This window comes from Brachyhypopomus gauderio, chromosome 2 (genome assembly GCF_052324685.1).
Source record: "Brachyhypopomus gauderio isolate BG-103 chromosome 2, BGAUD_0.2, whole genome shotgun sequence".
Classification (NCBI taxonomy): domain Eukaryota; kingdom Metazoa; phylum Chordata; class Actinopteri; order Gymnotiformes; family Hypopomidae; genus Brachyhypopomus; species Brachyhypopomus gauderio.
The window spans coordinates 38,125,976-38,143,254 of record NC_135212.1 but is presented as its reverse complement, the minus strand read 5'-3'; the positions used below and the strand labels follow the sequence as shown (position 1 = coordinate 38,143,254).

At 46.9% G+C, this 17,279-nt stretch overlaps 1 protein-coding gene across 3 annotated transcripts in view; it reads left to right on the top strand.

Annotated features, from left to right (window-relative positions):
• The window catches only part of LOC143502845 (inactive phospholipase C-like protein 2), a 104,889-nt gene that overhangs the window by 45,853 nt on the left and 41,757 nt on the right, over nt 1-17,279 (top strand). The window lies entirely within an intron of this gene.

Genomic DNA, 17,279 nt, shown 5'->3' with positions numbered 1-17,279 from the left:
GGACACCCAGACATTCAGTGTTCAGTGGGTTGAGTTCAGTGCTGCATGTTCAGTGGATTGAATATATGACTTCTCAGATAGTTAAGCTTGACTCATCACTTCAGAGAGCACATCTCCACTGAGTCCAGTGCAGACATGCTTTGCACCAATGGTAGCTGACGCTTACCATTGTGAACAGTGATCTTAGCCATGTGTGTGGAACAGTGGTCTTAGCCGTGTGTGTGGAACAGTGATCTTAGGCGTGTGTGTGTGTGTGTGGAACAGTGATCTTAGGCGTGTGTGTGGCTTTCTATAGTGAGATACAAAGGAGGTATCCAGTGATGACATGTTTGAAGTCACTGAGCTTTTCAGGGTTAGTAAAATATAAGACTTTCATAAACACATTTAAAATAATTTTTAATGTATCGTTTTCATGATTGACAAATTTACAGAAAAAATTGAGATATATTTTTTCATGAATGTAACGAGGCTCGCGCCACGGAGCGAGGAGACGGACACAAACGCTGAGAAGAACGAGATTTATTCGAGGGAATACCATACTCGTTGTCAGATAGCCAGTCCGGGTCGATAATGGGAGGGCAGTCCGAATAACACGCAAAGACAGGCATAATAAACACAAGGAAACACAACCAGGCAGGGAGACACAGAGAACCAAAATAAACGGGCGAAACACAAAAGCACGGAATCAGGTATACGAACCAACAGCATGAACAAATAAACAAAGAATCAAAATACCCGACAAAGGACAAGGGAGACTCAGGGGCTTATATACATAGGAACTAAACTACGAGCAGGTGAAGACAATGACACGGGGGCGTGGTAATTAATAAGGGAATCACGAGACAAACGAGCGGGGCGGGATGAACAGGCACGGGACAGACACAAGGGAACCCGGAGTGACAGCCAAGGGAGGGGGCGAGGCCATACGTGACAGTCAATATTGCATAACATTAATAAAAAATAAAATAAAATAAATAATATATATATATCGCATAACTAAATGAGACAGAGTCATCTCTGTGTTCACTTAAGCATGAACGACCATGATGTCCATGTCTTTTGAAAATGATGAAAGGATGTTCTCCACTCTCAGGCCACATCATTAAGATTGCCTAGCCTGGGTCACTTCTAGGCTGTCTATTGCAGATTTTGTGAGTGAGTGAGTGAGTGTGTTTGCCTATGTCTGTAAGGAAACAGAGTGAGTGTAGGGCCCTGAGGAGGGAGATAAGGAGAGTGATGAACAGAAGAGAGGAGGAAGAGCACACACTCCTTCTCACAAATATGTGTTATGTTCACCCCTCTCCTTCCTCTAGTCCCCGTGCCCTAAAATGCGTCCTCTACGTCCTTGGAGCCAACAGCGTCTTGATGCAGTGTGATCGGGACACTTGTGGGATGCTGTTAGTATGTCAGGACACACCTGTAACAGGTGAAGTGTTTGTGGATATTCCTACATTCTACTGTCTGTCCCTCTCTGTGAAGATCTCTGAGAGAGAGAGAAGGAGAGAAAGAGAGGTAGAGAGCAAGGGGGAGAGAGAGACAGGGAGAGGTGAATGTACGGTTTCAGGCAACAATGGACACTTTATGGGGTGTAAGGAGGTCAGTGGAGGAAGTAAATTAACAAAACACACTGCAGAAGAGCCCCCCCCCCCCCCCCCCCATCATTCATTGTGCCATCCTCCCTCTTTCTCTTGCTCTGTCTCTCTCTTTCCCTCTCTCTCCTTCTCTCCCTCCGTTTTTCACAATCTGTCCCTCCCCTGGAGTGAACTGTAAGTAAAGGGCATCATTGGGGTGAACTAAGTAAAGAGCATCATTAGGGTGATCTGTAAGTAAGGGCATCATTGTGGTGAGCTGTAAGTAAAGGGCATCATAAGGGTGAACGGTAAGTAAAGGGCATCATGAGGGTGAACTGTAAGTAAAAGGCATTATTGGTGTGAACTGTAAGTAAAGGGCATTATTAGGGTGAATTAAGTAAAGAGCATCATTAGGGTGAATTAAATAAAGGGCATCATTAGGGTGAACTGTAAGTAAAGGGCATCATAAGGTTGAACTAAGTAAAGGGCATCATTAGGGTGAGCTGTAAGTAAAGGGCATTATAAAGGGGAACTGTAAGTAAGGGCATCATTGGGGTGAGCTGTAAGTAAAGGGCATCATTAGGGTGAACTGTAAGTAAAGGGCATCATAAGGGTGAACGGTAAGTAAAGGGCATCATGAGGGTGAACTGTAAGTAAAAGGCATTATTGGTGTGAACTGTAAGTAAAGGGCATTATTAGGGTGAATTAAGTAAAGAGCATCATTAGGGTGAATTAAATAAAGGGCATCATTAGGGTGAACTGTAAGTAAAGGGCATCATAAGGTTGAACTAAGTAAAGGGCATCATTAGGGTGAGCTGTAAGTAAAGGGCATCATTAGGGTGAACTGTAAGTAAAGGGCATCATAAAGGGGAACTGTAAGTAAGGGCATCATTGGGGTGAGCTGTAAGTAAAGGGCATCATGAGGGTGAACTGTATGTAAATGGTATCAGGGTGAGCTGTAAGTAAAGGGCATTATTAGGGTGAACTTAGTAAAAGGCATCATTAGGGTGAACTCTAAGTAAAGGGCATTATTAGTGTGAACTAAGTAAAGGGCATCAGGGTGAGCTGTAAGTAAAGGGCATCATTAGGGTGAACTAAGTAAAGGGCATCATTAGGGTGAACTAAGTATAGGGCATTATTGGTGTGGACTAAGTAAATGGCATCAGGGTGAGCTGTAAGTAAAGGGCATCATTAGGGTGAACTGTAAGTAAAGGGCATAATTAGGGTGAGCTGTAAGTAAAGGGCATCATTAGGGTGAGCTGTAAGTAAAGGGCATCATTAGGGTTAACTGTAAGTAAAGGGCATCATAAAGGTGAATTAAGTAAAGGGCATCATTAGGGTGAACTGTAAGTAAAGGGCATCATTAGGGTGAACTGTAAGTAAGGGCATCATTGTGGTGAGCTGTAAGTAAAGGGCATCATTAGGGTGAACTAAGTAAAGGGCATCATTAGGGTGAGCTGTAAGTAAAGAGCATCATTACGGTGAACTGTAAGTAAAGGGCATCATTAGGGTGAACTAAGTAAAGGGCATCATTACGGTGAGCTGTAAGTAAAAAGCATCATCAGAGTGAACTAAGTAAAGGGCATCATCAGGGTGAGCTCTAAGTGAAGGGCATCATTAGGGTGAACTGTAAGTAAGGGCATTATTGGGGTGAGCTGTAAGTAAAGGGCATCATGAGGGTGAACTGTAAGTAAAGGGCATCATTAGGGTGAACTAAGTAAAGGGCATAATTAGGGTGAACTGTAAGTAAAGTGCATCATTAGGGTGAACTAAGTAAAGGGCATCATTAGGGTGAACTGTAGGTAAAGGGCATCATTGAGGTGAACAAAGTAAAGGGCATTATTGGTGTGAACTTTAAGTAAAAGGCATCATTAGAGTGAGCTGTAAGTAAAGAGCATCATTTGTAAATGTGAAGGGTGGATATATTCACTGTGAAGGGTTGATGTATAACCTAAACCTTCATTGCTCTTCTTCCTGCACTTGAGGTCTTGGCAGATACAAAGAATATATTATGCATTTTTACCTCATTCTCCAGGAAGAGAGAAGAAGAGGAACAGAAAGCGAGTGAGGGAGAGAGGGAGGGAGGGAGAAAGAGGGAGGGAGAGAGACGGGGAGAGGCAGATCAACTATAAGACTTATTAGTCATAAATCAGATTCAGTGAGATCAGATTTATCAGATGTTTAAACCTCAAAGTATTTCATCAGAGTGCTCATAAATGTGCACATGTATGCACGCACACACACAACACTCCAAGGGGAATATTCAACATTGGCGGTGAATATCAAAACCACACATGGACCTAGAACAGTGTAATATTCTGTTTGATATCGAGATCTTGTTCTACTTTGTTCTGAATTAATGAGTCAGCCATTAGCTGCCTGCCTGGGGTCTTTGGCTAGTACGGACACCCAGGAAATTAGGAGTTAGGGTAGAGGGGGTTAGGGTAGAGGGGGTTAGGGTAGAGGGGGTTATGGTAGAGGGGGTTATGGTAGAGTGGGTTAGGGTAGAGTGGGTTAGGGTAGAGGGGTTTAGTGTAATGGGGAGATAGGCCAGAGGGGTTTAAGGTAGATGGGGTTATGGCAGAGGGGGTTAGGGTAGGGCTGGGTGATATGAACACAAATCAATATCATGATTACTTGAACATTTTACCTCGATTACGATTAATGAGTGATTTAGTTTTTTTGCTCTTATCGTTTGTTGACAACTGTTCAACTATTAACACTGGCATATTTTTCTAATGAAAGAGGTCATATTGTTGTGATTTATAAAATGTGACGGGCAGGGTGAGCGAAACAAAAAGGAAGCGATCACTTGATCCCACTACCATGGGGGAGGGGTCTCCATTGCAGATCAGGAGAATCCCCCACATTACTGGTCAGGGCCTCCTTCGGGAGCTATGCCCTCGGCACGGGACCACAGCCGGTCCTCCCCAACACACATTTAAGGGGAGGAGCATGTGTGGGACTACATTAAACAGATCACAAACACACTAGGACAAAAACGAACATGAAAAGACAAAACAAAAAAAATGGTGTACAAACAACGAACAGACGAGACCCACACATGCGTGCTCGATACACACTAGTGACGCGCCGCTCAGGTTTGCAGTCGTTCCCTACATAAAACACAAGACACACGGGGAGCGAGACGACAGTGACGAGTGGCACCCGCGTCACACACAAAACATAACATTTAACATAACGAGCACGCACACTGATCCACACGTCCCGTTCATACATACACACTTTAAACACCCAAACAAAATGAAGAGTTTTCCCAGGGAAGACTGCCCTGGTCCTCGCCGTGCCACACACACAACACATAAGCACGGCGGAACTCTTCACACAAACACCACACAGACAAATACTTACCATGAGACATGACCACCAACGAAGGTGAAAGAAAAGGAGACTGGCGGTTTCCGAAAGCGGCTGGTTATTCTGTGACGGCAGGGTGAGCGAAACAAAAAGGAAGCGATCATGCCAAGTCTCAGGGAAAATGTCAGGGTTCAACCCAGGCACGTGCCTCCTGCTGCCACTAGGCGGAGCCCGCGAGCTGGAACCAGGGGCAATCAAGCCCGATAGGTTGCACCTGTTCAGCAGCCTATTTAAGACAAGCGACTTCAGCAACTCATTGCTGAAGTTGTTTGTTGTTCCATGCACACACAGCCCAAGCCAGTTTTCTCTCATCTCCGGACTACTTCTCGTTTCTCTAGTTCTCCTGTTTCTACCCTGGGCGTTCTCAGGTTGTTTTTTGTTTCCTTCCGTCTTTTCCCTCTTTGTTCTACGTTGGTTTGTTCTCCAGTGTTCTGGTTAACAGACTGACAGGTACCAGGTAGAAGCTATAGGTCTTGTTACCATAGCTTCATCTTTTGTTTCTTATTTTTTCCCTTCCTCTCTGACACGTCGAGTTTGTCTCCGTGTACTTTTCGTTTTTCCCGTTTTTCTTTTGTGGACGCGTTGTTTCTCTTTCCGCGTGTTTTTTGTTTGTTTTACTTACCTGGTCTTTTCACACGTCGAGCTTCTCCGTGTTCTTCTATTTTTTCCCTCTGGGTTTTTTGTTTTCATTTTTTCCCGCTTTCGCGGAGGTTTCATTTGGCTGTTTTTTGCCGTTTGTTTTAACGGGTTGCGTTTGAGTCCTCACCACGTTTAAACCAATGCGTCACCGCCGAGATCGGCGGCGAGGCGTAACAGAACAACTTCAGCCTGTTATGGACTCAGCTGACCCGTCAGCCGACGAGGTGCGGAATGCCCTCTCTATGCAAGGGCAGGCTATCGGCAGGCATGAGCAATCACTTCGGGAAATACTCACCCAGCTCCAGGCTATCTCTCTCGCGGTTCAAAAGCCAGATCCGCCCGTGACAGCTGCCAGCTCTCCGGTTTTCTCCGGAGTTGTGGGGTTGCCTGCCGATTCTCGTACGGAACCCGCATTGCCCGCTCCGGCACGTTATAGTGGTGATCCCAACGAGTGTAGGGGGTTTTTATTACAGTGCTCTCTGATTTTCGAGCAGCAGCCATCCCGTTTTCCCACCGAGCGTGCTAAAGTGGCCTATGTGATGGCGTTGCTTTCAGGGAAAGCACTACGGTGGGCTACACCCGTGTGGGAGAATCAACCAGAACTCTGTTCCTCTTTCGAACGGTTTTCTAGGGCTATGCGGCAGGCGTTTTTTCATCCGGCTTCTGGAGGTATTGTCGCGTCTAAACTGTTACGTTTACGACAGGGCAGATCGACTGTGGCAGAATACTCATTAGAGTTCCGCACTCTGGCGGCAGAGAACGACTGGGGTTCAGAAGCACTGGGGGCTATATACACAGAAGGTCTAAGCGAAGAGATAAAGGACGAACTGTCCCTCAGAGAGCCACCCAGCGGTTTAGACTAAGCTATAGAACTCACAGTTAGATTGGACAATCGGTTACGGGAGCGCAAACACCGCCGTTTGTTCGCTCCGTCCAGTAATAAACCAGTGTCTCCTGTACTCAAGACTACTCAGGGGAACGGCGAAACCTCAGAACAGCCCGTGCAGTTAGGGCACACTCGCCTCTCTCTTCAGGAAAGACAAACCCGCTTACAAGAGGGCAAGTGTCTCTATTGCGGCCAGGCTGGTCATAGGATCGCCGAATGCCCCTAACTTCAGGGAAAAGGGCAGACCCGGCAGGTTAATGGGGTTGCACCGACGGGTCATGGTGCTTATGTCCCCAACTGCGGTCTGATGCCCCACGTAGTAGTCTCATGGAGGGGTTCAGACGAACACCGGGTTGTGGCTCTCGTTGACTCGGGGGCCACTGGAAATTTCATCGACTCCGGCCTCGTAGCTTCCCTCTCCGTACCTCTGGTTCCCTTAGAGAAACCTCTCTCAGTGTCCGCCGTAGACGGCAAGTTGCTCACTTCAGGTGATATAACCCACCAGACTGTTCCTCTAACGGTTACTATAGGGAACCATCACGAAACACTCACCCCTTATGTCATCGCTGCTCCTAAACTGCAGCTGATTTTGGGGTTTCCCTGGCTTCAACGCCACAACCCTGATATTGACTGGCTCAACATTTCTATCAACCGGTGGAGTACAGTGTGCGAACAGTCGTGCTTGGTGCCACGCTGCAATAAACCTGGGGAGAAGCCAGAGGAAATAGCAGGTTTAGAAAAAGTCCCTGCTGTTTACCACGCCTTAAAAGAAGTGTTTAGCAAGCGCAAGGCAGGTTCCCTACCCCCGCATAGGGCCTGCGACATAGCCATCAATCTCTTACCTGGCACTACTCCCCCTAGGGGGCGTTTGTTTTCTTTGGCACTACCTGAACGCAAGGCTATGGAAACCTACATTCAGGAAGTGCTCGCTGCTGGTACTATCCGTCCCTCTACCTCTCCCGCTGGTACTGGTTTCTTCTTTGTAGGAAAAAAGGATGGGGGTCTCCGCCCTTGTATAGACTACAGGGGACTTAACAAGATCACCATCAAAGACCGTCACCCTTTGCCTCTTATGTCCTCCGCCTTCGAGGCCCTTCAACGGGCGACAGTTTTTACTAAGTTAGATCTCAGGAGCGTGTATAATCTGTTGCGAGTCAGAGAATGCGACGAGTGGAAAACCGCCTTCAATACACCCTCTGGTCATTACGAATATTTAGTCATGCCGTTTGGACTCATGAACGCACCCGCGGCTTTTCAGAGGTTCGTTAATGGTGTTCTTAGGGAGGCTCTGGATGAGTACGCCTATGTTTATCTCGACGACATTTTGATATATAGCCGGACCGTCCTAGAGCATCAGCAACATGTTCGCCGCATTCTCCAGTTGTTACTAGAGAATCACCTCTACGTTAAACTGGAGAAATCCTTGTTCCATGTCTCCGAGGTGGCCTTCTTGGGGTTCATAGTCGCTAAGGGTCACCTGGCTATGGACCCCGCCAAAATCAAAGCCGTAACTCAGTGGCCCGTGCCCACGTCCGTTCGTTTGGTTCAACGGTTTCTGGGTTTTGCCAACTTCTACAGACGGTTTATCAGAAATTTTGGTTCCCTTGCTGCTCCGCTTTCTGCCCTTACTAGTAAGAAGTTGGGGAAATTCACGTGGACCCCTGAAGCCCAGAAGGCGTTCGAGACGCTTAAGGGTCTTTTTACCAGTGCTCCGGTGTTGCGGGTTCCGGACCCTGAGCTCCCTTTCATTGTTGAAACCGATGCCTCTGATTGGGCGTTGGGGCGGTTCTCTCTCAGAGAGTCGGGGAACCGCCTAAGCTGTACCCCTGCGCCTACTTTTCGCATCGGTTCACCCCCACGGAAAGGCGGTATGACGTAGGGGACAAAGAACTCCTGGCCGTTAAAATGGCCTTAGAGGAGTGGCGGCACTGGCTGGAGGGAGCTCGTCACCCTTTCCTGGTCCGGTCTGACCATAAAAACCTGACGTACCTCCAGCAGGCCAAGCATCTCAACGCTAGACAGGCCAGGTGGGCCCTGTTTTTTAGCCGTTTCGATTTCACTTTGTCATATCGTCCGGGTTCTAAAAACACTAAGCCCGACGCTTTGTCTCGTCAGTGGGAACCTCCTCATGTTGAAAGTCCTCCTGAAACCGTGCTTCCCCCGGGGGTTGTAGTGGAACCCATCAGGTGGGGTATCGAAAAAACTGTGCAGGACGAACTCGCCAATGAACCCGGGCCTAGTAGTGTTCCTCCTGGCTGTCTTTACGTCCCCTCGACCGCCCGGCGAAAGGTCCTCTTGTGGGGACATACTGAGCGTTACGCAGCGCACCCTGGCGCTAAGCGGACCGCCGAGCTCATAAGGAGGAGGTTTTGGTGGCCAGCTATGGATCAGGAGATCCGCGACTTCGTGGCCTCCTGCGAGGTGTGTAACCGAAGTAAGGCACCACGCAACAAGCCTAGGGGGTTGTTGCACCCGTTACCCACACCCTCCAGACCGTGGTCTCATATCTCCCTTGATTTCGTCACCGGGCTTCCGTCCTCTAAAGGACTTACCACTATTCTCGTGGTCGTGGACAAGTTTTCCAAGTTCAGTAAGTTTATCGGCCTGCCCAAGCTGCCCTCCGCCCGGGAGACTGCGTCTCTCTTACTCATCCATGTAGTCCGCAATTACGCGTTCCCTCAGGACGTGGTGTCCGATAGAGGGCCCCAGTTCGCCAGCAGCTTTTGGAAGGCGTTCCTGTCCCTTCTCGGCGCCTCCGCTAGCCTGTCTTCGGGTTTCCATCCCCAGTCCAATGGCCAGACCGAGCGTGTAAACCAGGACCTGGAGCAGACCCTCAGGTGCCTGGCTTCCACGAACCCTGCGTCCTGGGCTGACCACTTGTTGTGGGCCGAGTACGCCCACAACACGCTGTGGCATTCGGCCCTGGGCATGTCACCCTTCGAGTGCTTGTTCGGATACGCCCCTCCGCTGTTTGCAGCCCACGAACAAGCCGTGGCTGTGCCTTCCGCTGTGGCTCAGTTTCGGCGCTGCCGCAAGGCATGGTCACGGGCCCGCTCGGCCTTGTTGAAGGCCTCCTCCGCCTATTGCCGCAGCGCCAACAAGCACCGTCTCCCTGCGCTGTCCTTCCGTCCTGGTCAGTGTGTGTGGTTGGCGGCTGGTAACTTACCGGTTCGGGGTGGTACTAAGAAACTGGCTCCTTGCTTCCTGGGTCCGTTCAAGATAGACCGTCGCATCAACCCGGTTACCTACCGTCTGGTTCTCCCTCCGTCCATGCGTGTCCACCCGGTGTTTCACGTGTCCCACCTCCGGCCGTACTTGTGTGGTTCTTCTCCCGCCCCGGCTCCTCCTGCACCGCGTATGGTTGGTGGGGGTCCGGTTTATACTGTGCGGCGTCTGTTGGACGTCCGTCGGGTTGGGGGCGGGACCAGTTTCTGGTGGATTGGGAGGGTTATGGGCCTGAAGAGCAGTCTTGGGTCCCCAGGGCGCGCATCCTGGATCGTTTCCTGATCACCTCTTTTTATCGCGACAGGGCTGTGGCCCTGGGCCCGTGGGGACTCGGGCCCAGAGGGGGGGGTTCTGTCAGGGTTCGACCCAGGCACGTGCCTCCTGCTGCCACTAGGCGGAGCCCGCAAGCTGGAACCAGGGGCAATCAAGCCCGATAGGTTGCACCTGTTCAGCAGCCTATTTAAGACAAGCGACTTCAGCAACTCATTGCTGAAGTTGTTTGTTGTTCCATGCACACACAGCCCAAGCCAGTTTTCTCTCGTCTCCGGACTACTTCTCGTTTCTCTAGTTCTCCTGTTTCTACCCTGAGCATTCTCAGGTTGTTTTTTGTTTCCTTCCGTCTTTTCCCTCTTTGTTCTACGTTGGTTTGTTCTCCAGTGTTCTGGTTAACAGACTGACAGGTACCAGGTAGAAGCTATAGGTCTTGTTACCATAGCTTCATCTTTTGTTTCTTATTTTTTCCCTTCCTCTCTGACACATCGAGTTTGTCTCTGTGTACTTTTTGTTTTTCCCGTTTTTCTTTTGTGGACGCGTTGTTTCTCTTTCCGCGTGTTTTTTGTTTGTTTTACTTACCTGGTCTTTTCACACGTCGAGCTTCTCCGTGTTGTTCTTCTATTGTTTCCCTCTGGGTTTTTTGTTTTCATTTTTTCCCGCTTTCGCGGAGGTTTCATTTGGCTGTTTTTTGCCGTTTGTTTTAACGGGTCGCGTTTGAGTCCTCACCACGTTTAAACCAACGCGTCACCGCCGAGATCGGCGGCGAGGCGTAACAGAAAAAGTATGGTTTAATAGAAAAAGTGCACAAACAAAAACCCGTGAACTGATCCAAATGAAGGATATAATAACCAGCGGTCAACTGGTACAAAGACAAGACATGTATAGACAAACAAACGACCCTCAGGTGAGACGGATCGCGTGCTCTGCCCACCTGAGGGACGAACACCACAACAATAACAACATGACAACTGCCGCTGTAGACGGAGTTGACCGGTAGGGATGTGCCGTACCGTGACATAAAATGTACAAAATGGTTGGTAATTGATGGGATGGCGTCATGGCGTCAAGTTTACCCCCGCTCACACCTGCATATCTTCTTGGTCTTTCCCCAAGATGGATCAAGGACACGTCCATAGGTATAACCACTCCAGCTGCGGCTAGTTAAAGCTTTACCTGAGTTGACCCTTGGAGTTCATTGTATCTTTATGTATAGGCACATTGTTGACTTGATAGCTCTGGTGATGTTTATAGTCTTGAGATTTTTAGGTTTGTCTGTTGGCTGTGAGTTTTCTTGTCTCTTTGTTTTTGTACTTGTTTTATGTTTTCAGTTACGGTTTATTGTTTAAGGAGATCTTGTTTAAGAGTTTATGTTTATATCGTCTTGTCTGTATTTTTGGTTGTTATGTTTGTGTCTATATATTGTGTGGTTGGTGTTTTGTGAAGTTGTTTTGTGAAGTTTGCTCATCCTCGTGTGTGTATGATGCCTGAGAGTTTGTGTATATGTATGGCTTTTTGCTCATTGGTGAAGTAGTGGATCCTTGTGTATATTTGTATACGTAGCTTGTATGTTCAGTTTAGTTTTCGTTATCATTATGTTCCATGGTCTGTGCTATATGGTTGTGTATTAACGTTATCATGTCATGCCACATCGTTCACGTTCTGGTTGTGTTTCATCAGTCTTGTCATGCGGTGCTGTCAATGTGAATTGTGAAATACCCAAAATTATAAACTGTGTCTCCGCCCTTTGTTCGCACCACACCTCCATCGTTACACATGAACTACAAGTGCAGTAGAAGATTTTTTGTACACTGGGCAAAGTATTAACAAATACTCATATTAAGTATATTTTAAGTATAACAAGTATACATACATCCTTTCTGCTGCTATGTGTATGTATGTATACCTACCTATTGTCTAGTATTTTAGCCCTTTTACTGCATACTGTGTGTGTGTGTGTGTGCCTGTGTCTAGCCTTTGTTTTTTTTTACTGCACACTGTGTGCGCGTGTGTGTGTGTATTACTATGTTAATATTCTGTAACAGTATGTTAATTTGCACTGCTTGGGTGTGTATGTGTGTGTGTAAGTGAGTTAGTGAGTGATTATCAATATATGTTTGCTAAACTGCACATTGGAACTGGCCAAACGCAATTTCAAACTTCTGTGCTAACCTTGTTACATAGATTTTTGACAATAAAGTTCTCTTGATTTCACTATATGATATAAGTAAAAGCCAAAAACCTGAAATATTGAAGTTCTCAATGTTGGTTTCAAGCAGTGGCGATTGCTCTAAGACTGCAAGGGAAGCTCAACTTCCCCTAAAATGTCAAAAAAAAAAAGTGATCAAACATGTACTGTTGTGTGTACATGTCATTGACTAAATATGCGCTACAACGCACTCAACTTTTGTTCAGAATCAGCTTCTTATCACTGGTAACGACTTGGCTTTCCTCTCACTCAGTCCCGCAGCTTCACAGTGCTTTTAATGGTGTGGATGCTGAGCGTCTACAGAGTTCAATAGCGAAGCAAAGAGTGCAGCAAAACGAGACGAGCCATTGGATAAATGCTGGGCTTTGTCCCGCCCATCGGACACTCAGCGTCTCTGGGGGTCTATGGGGCAGTGGGCTGGCATTGGCTGGCCCAGACGCTCAGCTTCTGCATTATGATTGTATGATCTGTCTGAAGCTGCATCCCTTTTTGATTGACAGCGAAATGAGCGAATAAGCGATCTTTTGGTGTAAACCTCCGCGGGAGCATTTAATTTTAATTTTTTTTTAATTTTCATTCTGTTCTGAGTTGAACCGGAGATTTTCCTAATCCTCTTAGCGGCATTTTCTTCGTTAAAAACGACTAGCAACAAATCGAGCTTCTATTTCTGGTGGTTTTTGGTGCTGCTTGTGTTTGGAGACTGACTTCTATCACTCTTTCTGACTTCTATCGCAGTTTCTGTCCAGCGGGAGCTGCTGAGCACTCAGCACTCACAGGCGGACACACTTCACACTAGCCTCTCTTGAGCTTCCCCTCCTTGAAAGACCAACATCCGCCACTGGTTTCAAGGTATTATCGAATAATTGCCAAGCCCTAGGTTAGGGTAGAGAAGATTCAACATATTGATGTGCTTCTGAAGATATTCCCATCACAAGTACTAGAGTCATGGCCAAAGGTTTTGAGAATGACACAAAAATTATATTTTCACATGATCTGCTGCCCTCTGGTTTTTATGTGTGTTTGTCAGATGTTTTTATCCCATACAGAAATATAATTCCAATCATATTATGAGTAACAAAAGCTTTTATTGACAGTTGGAAGTTAATGCAGCAAGTCAATATTTGCAGTGTTGACCCTTCTTCTTCAGGACCTCTGCAATTCTCCGTGACATGCTCTCAATCAACTTCTGGACCAAATCCTGACTGATAGCAGTCCATTCTTGCACAATCAATGCTTGCATTTTGTCAGAATGTGTAGGTTTTTGTTTGTCCACCCGTCTCTTGATGATTGATCACAAGTTCTCAATGGGATTAAGATCTGGGGAGTTTCCAGGCCATGGACCCAAAATCTCTGTTTTGTTCCCTGAGCCATTTATTTATCACCTTTGCTTTATGGCAAGGTCCTCCATCATGCTAGAAAAGGCATTGTTGATCACTAAACTGCTCTTGGATGGTTGAGAGAAGTTACTCTTGGAGGACATTCTGGTACCATTCTTTAATCATGGCTGTGTTTTAGGCAAGACTGTGAGAGAGCCGATTCCCTTGGCTGAGAAGCAACCCCACACATGAATGGTTTCAGGATGCTTTACAGTTGGCATAAGACAAGACTGGTGGTAGCGCTCACCTCGTCTTCTGTCCGATCAAGCCGTTTTCTTGCGCGGAGCCTGCCTGCTCTCACCAGTGTGTCCACCCCACACCCTCCTAGAGCCTCCCGCATTACTGTGTGTGTGTGTGTGTGTGTGTGTGTGTGTGTGTGTGAGAGAGAGAGAGAGAGAGAGAGAGAGAGAGAGAGAGAGAGAGAGAGAGAGAGAGAGAGAGAGAGAGAGAGAGAGAGACAGGTGTAGGGTAGGGGCTGGGGCAGTGTGCCCTCGTCCTGACCAGGACAGGGTGCATGTGCTTTGGTGCGGGGCGTGTTGTAGGAGCTGTCCTGACCTCTGTCCATCGAGGGCTGCTGGGACTCGCTGGACTCGTTAGTAATGGTGTTATGAGAGCTTCACTCTTGCCATGTGGGAGGTCTGACCTAAATGCAGACTTCCACCTCACTGTCACTTTATTGCCGTAAGCACATTCTAGCAGATATTCATGTACACACTCATACACACACTCGTACACACACTCACTCAGCATGACATTTTGAATATGAGGGTGTCAGGAACTAGTCCTGTTAATAAAGCACTCTAGTCTGGGGCTGTTCTGATTGTGTGTGTGTTTGTGTGTGTGTGTGTGTGTGTGTGTGTGTGTGTGCGTGTGCATTTGATGTTTGTAGCTGTGAAAGGGGAAATCTCAGAAGCTCTAGTTTGTAAGAACCCTCACCTCTGCACTCTCAACGGAAAAACTGATCTTATCTTGTGATGAAGTGTTTGTTTCAAAGCTTCAGTTGGTGTTAGACTTACAGTGGACAGGGTGACGGTCCATGACAGGCCATGCATGTGCGCACACACACACACACACACACACACACACACACACACACACACACACACAAGCACATGTGCATGCAAACACACACACACTGACTCTTCTCCCTCTGTGTACCATAAACTATGAGGAAATTACTGTCATTCTCTTTGTCATCACAGAGTGACACCACCTCATAGAACTAATGGAAACTGGTTTGCATATCATGACTATGCCACTGTCCAGGGGCGCTGTACATGCTGAAGCAGGCCTACTTCTTATTCCGTGTTCTGCTTACCTCATATTCCGGGTTCTGGCCAACCTTGTGTTCCGTGTTTTGCCTGTCTCATGTTCTGGATTCTGCTTGCCTCGTGTTCCCAGGTTCTGGCCAGCTTGTTAGTGGAGCGTTCACTTGTACCAGTGTTTGTTTCTTTTAAGCGACATCTATAAATAACTTGTCAAGTTATATGGTGATTCTGTGATTTAAATTGCTTACTGTTAGCTAGTCTAAGCTATCACATTCATTGATTTTTGATTTTATTAATTGCTTCTGTCAATAGTTAAATGTACTGTGTTATTATGCCAGAAGTGATGTGTCATTGATGTGTCAAGCTTACATCATCCATGGTGTGTGAGTGTGTGTGTGAGGGGGGGAGGGTTTATGTGGGGTTGTTTGTGTGTGTGCACAGGGCTGTATTTGTGGTCATGACCTGTGTTCTGCCAAACGGCCATGACCACACCTTCCAGAGTGACACTAAACTTACCCCCTTCTCTCTCTCTCTCCCCCTCTCTCCTCACTCTCTCACTCACTCTCTCTCTCACTTGTCCCCTCTCTCTCTCTCACTTCTCTATCTCTCTCTCTCTCTCTGTCTTCTCCTCTCTCTCCCATACTTGTTCACACAGTTAACTTTATTGCAATCACAATCATTATGTCAAAGTAGTTACTGGTACAGTGGGGAAAATAAGTATTTAGTCAGTCACCAATTGTGCAAGTTCTCCCACTTAAAAAGATGAGAGAGGCCTGTAATTGACATCATAGGTAGACCTCAACTATGAGAGACAAAATGTGAAAAAAAATTGAGAAAATCATTTTGTCTGACTTTTAAAGAATTTATTTGCAAATAATGGTGGAAAATAAGTATTTGGTCACCTACAAACAAGCAAGATTTCTGGCTGTCACAGACCTGTAACTTCTTTTTTAAGAGGCTCCTCTTTCCTCCACTCATTACCTGTATTAATGGCACCGGTTTGAAGTTGTTAACAGTATAAAAGACACCTGCCCACAACCTCAAACAGTCACACTCCAGAGGACACCAGAAACCGAATTGTAGACCTGCACCAGGCTAGGAAGACTGAATCTGCAATAGGCAAGCAGCTTGGTGTGAAGAAATCTACTGTGGGAGCAATAATCAGAAAATGGAAGACCTACAAGACCACTACTAATCTCCCTCGATCTGGGGCTCCACGCAAGATCTCAGCCCGTGGGGTCAAAATGATCCCAAGCACACTGCCAGGGCAACAAAGGAGTGGCTTCGTAAGAAACATTTCAAAGTCCTGGAGTGGCCTAGCCAGTCTCCCGATCTCAACCCCATCGAAAACCTTTGGAGGGAGTTAAAAGTCTGTGTTGCCCGCCGACAGCCCCAAAACATCACTGCTCTAGAGGAGATCTGCATGGAGGAATGGGCCAGCAACAGTGTGTGCCAACCTTGTGAAGACTTACAGAAAACGTTTGACCTCTGTCATTGCCAACAGAGGATATACAACAAAGTATTGAGATGAACTTTTGTTATTGACCAAATACTTATTTTCCACCATTATTTGCAAATAAATTCTTTAAAAGTCAGAAAAATGATTTTCTCAATTTTTTTTTTCACATTTTGTCTCTCATAGTTGAGGTCTACCTATGATGTCAATTATCGGCCTCTCTCATCTTTTTAAGTGGGAGAACTTGCACAATTGGTGACTGACTAAATACTTATTTTCCCCACTGTAATTCCATGCAGGGGCGGACTGGCATACATTGCTACCGGGGATTTCCCCGGTGGGCCGATGGGTTAGTGGGCCGGTGGGCCGCCGGTGGTTTAACTCAGCCCGTGGAGGAGCCACTGCCGCGCACTGCGGCCCCGGCCCGTAGTCACGCTGCTGTTTAATGGTGCCCATTACCTCCCCCGCTCCAGTCAGACTAACCTGCTCAGCGCGGCCGCGGACTGAGCCTGTAAACACATGAACGAGTTGGATCGCGGCCGCGGCCTGGGCCAGCTGATGCGGGCTGTCGGTATGCAGCGGAGATCAGAAAAAAATCCAACTTGTCCCAGAAAATCCGGGCCGGACTACGAAAACATACAGCAGTTTAAATTGTAGATAACATGTTATTTTAAATGTACTGCTGTCGCCTCTGCAACGTCTAAGGTACCATGTGCAAATTACCTTAACACGGTTAACACGGACGCAAGTGGCGGTCTTAAAGGTTCCAGAGCACTGTGCACTGTTTTTTTAAGCTATTGAAATTCTTAGATTAAAACTAACCACCACAAATAGGTAAGAGGAAGAAATACCCACGTTAGAGTTGTAGGTTGTTCTTTAGGATGCACTTTGCGTAAAACAACTTGTTTGGTGGTCTTATGATGGACTATTTAAAAGCCACTATGTGGCTTTGTAATCATAATATTGCTGGAATTAATATTGTCCATATGACAATAAACGCC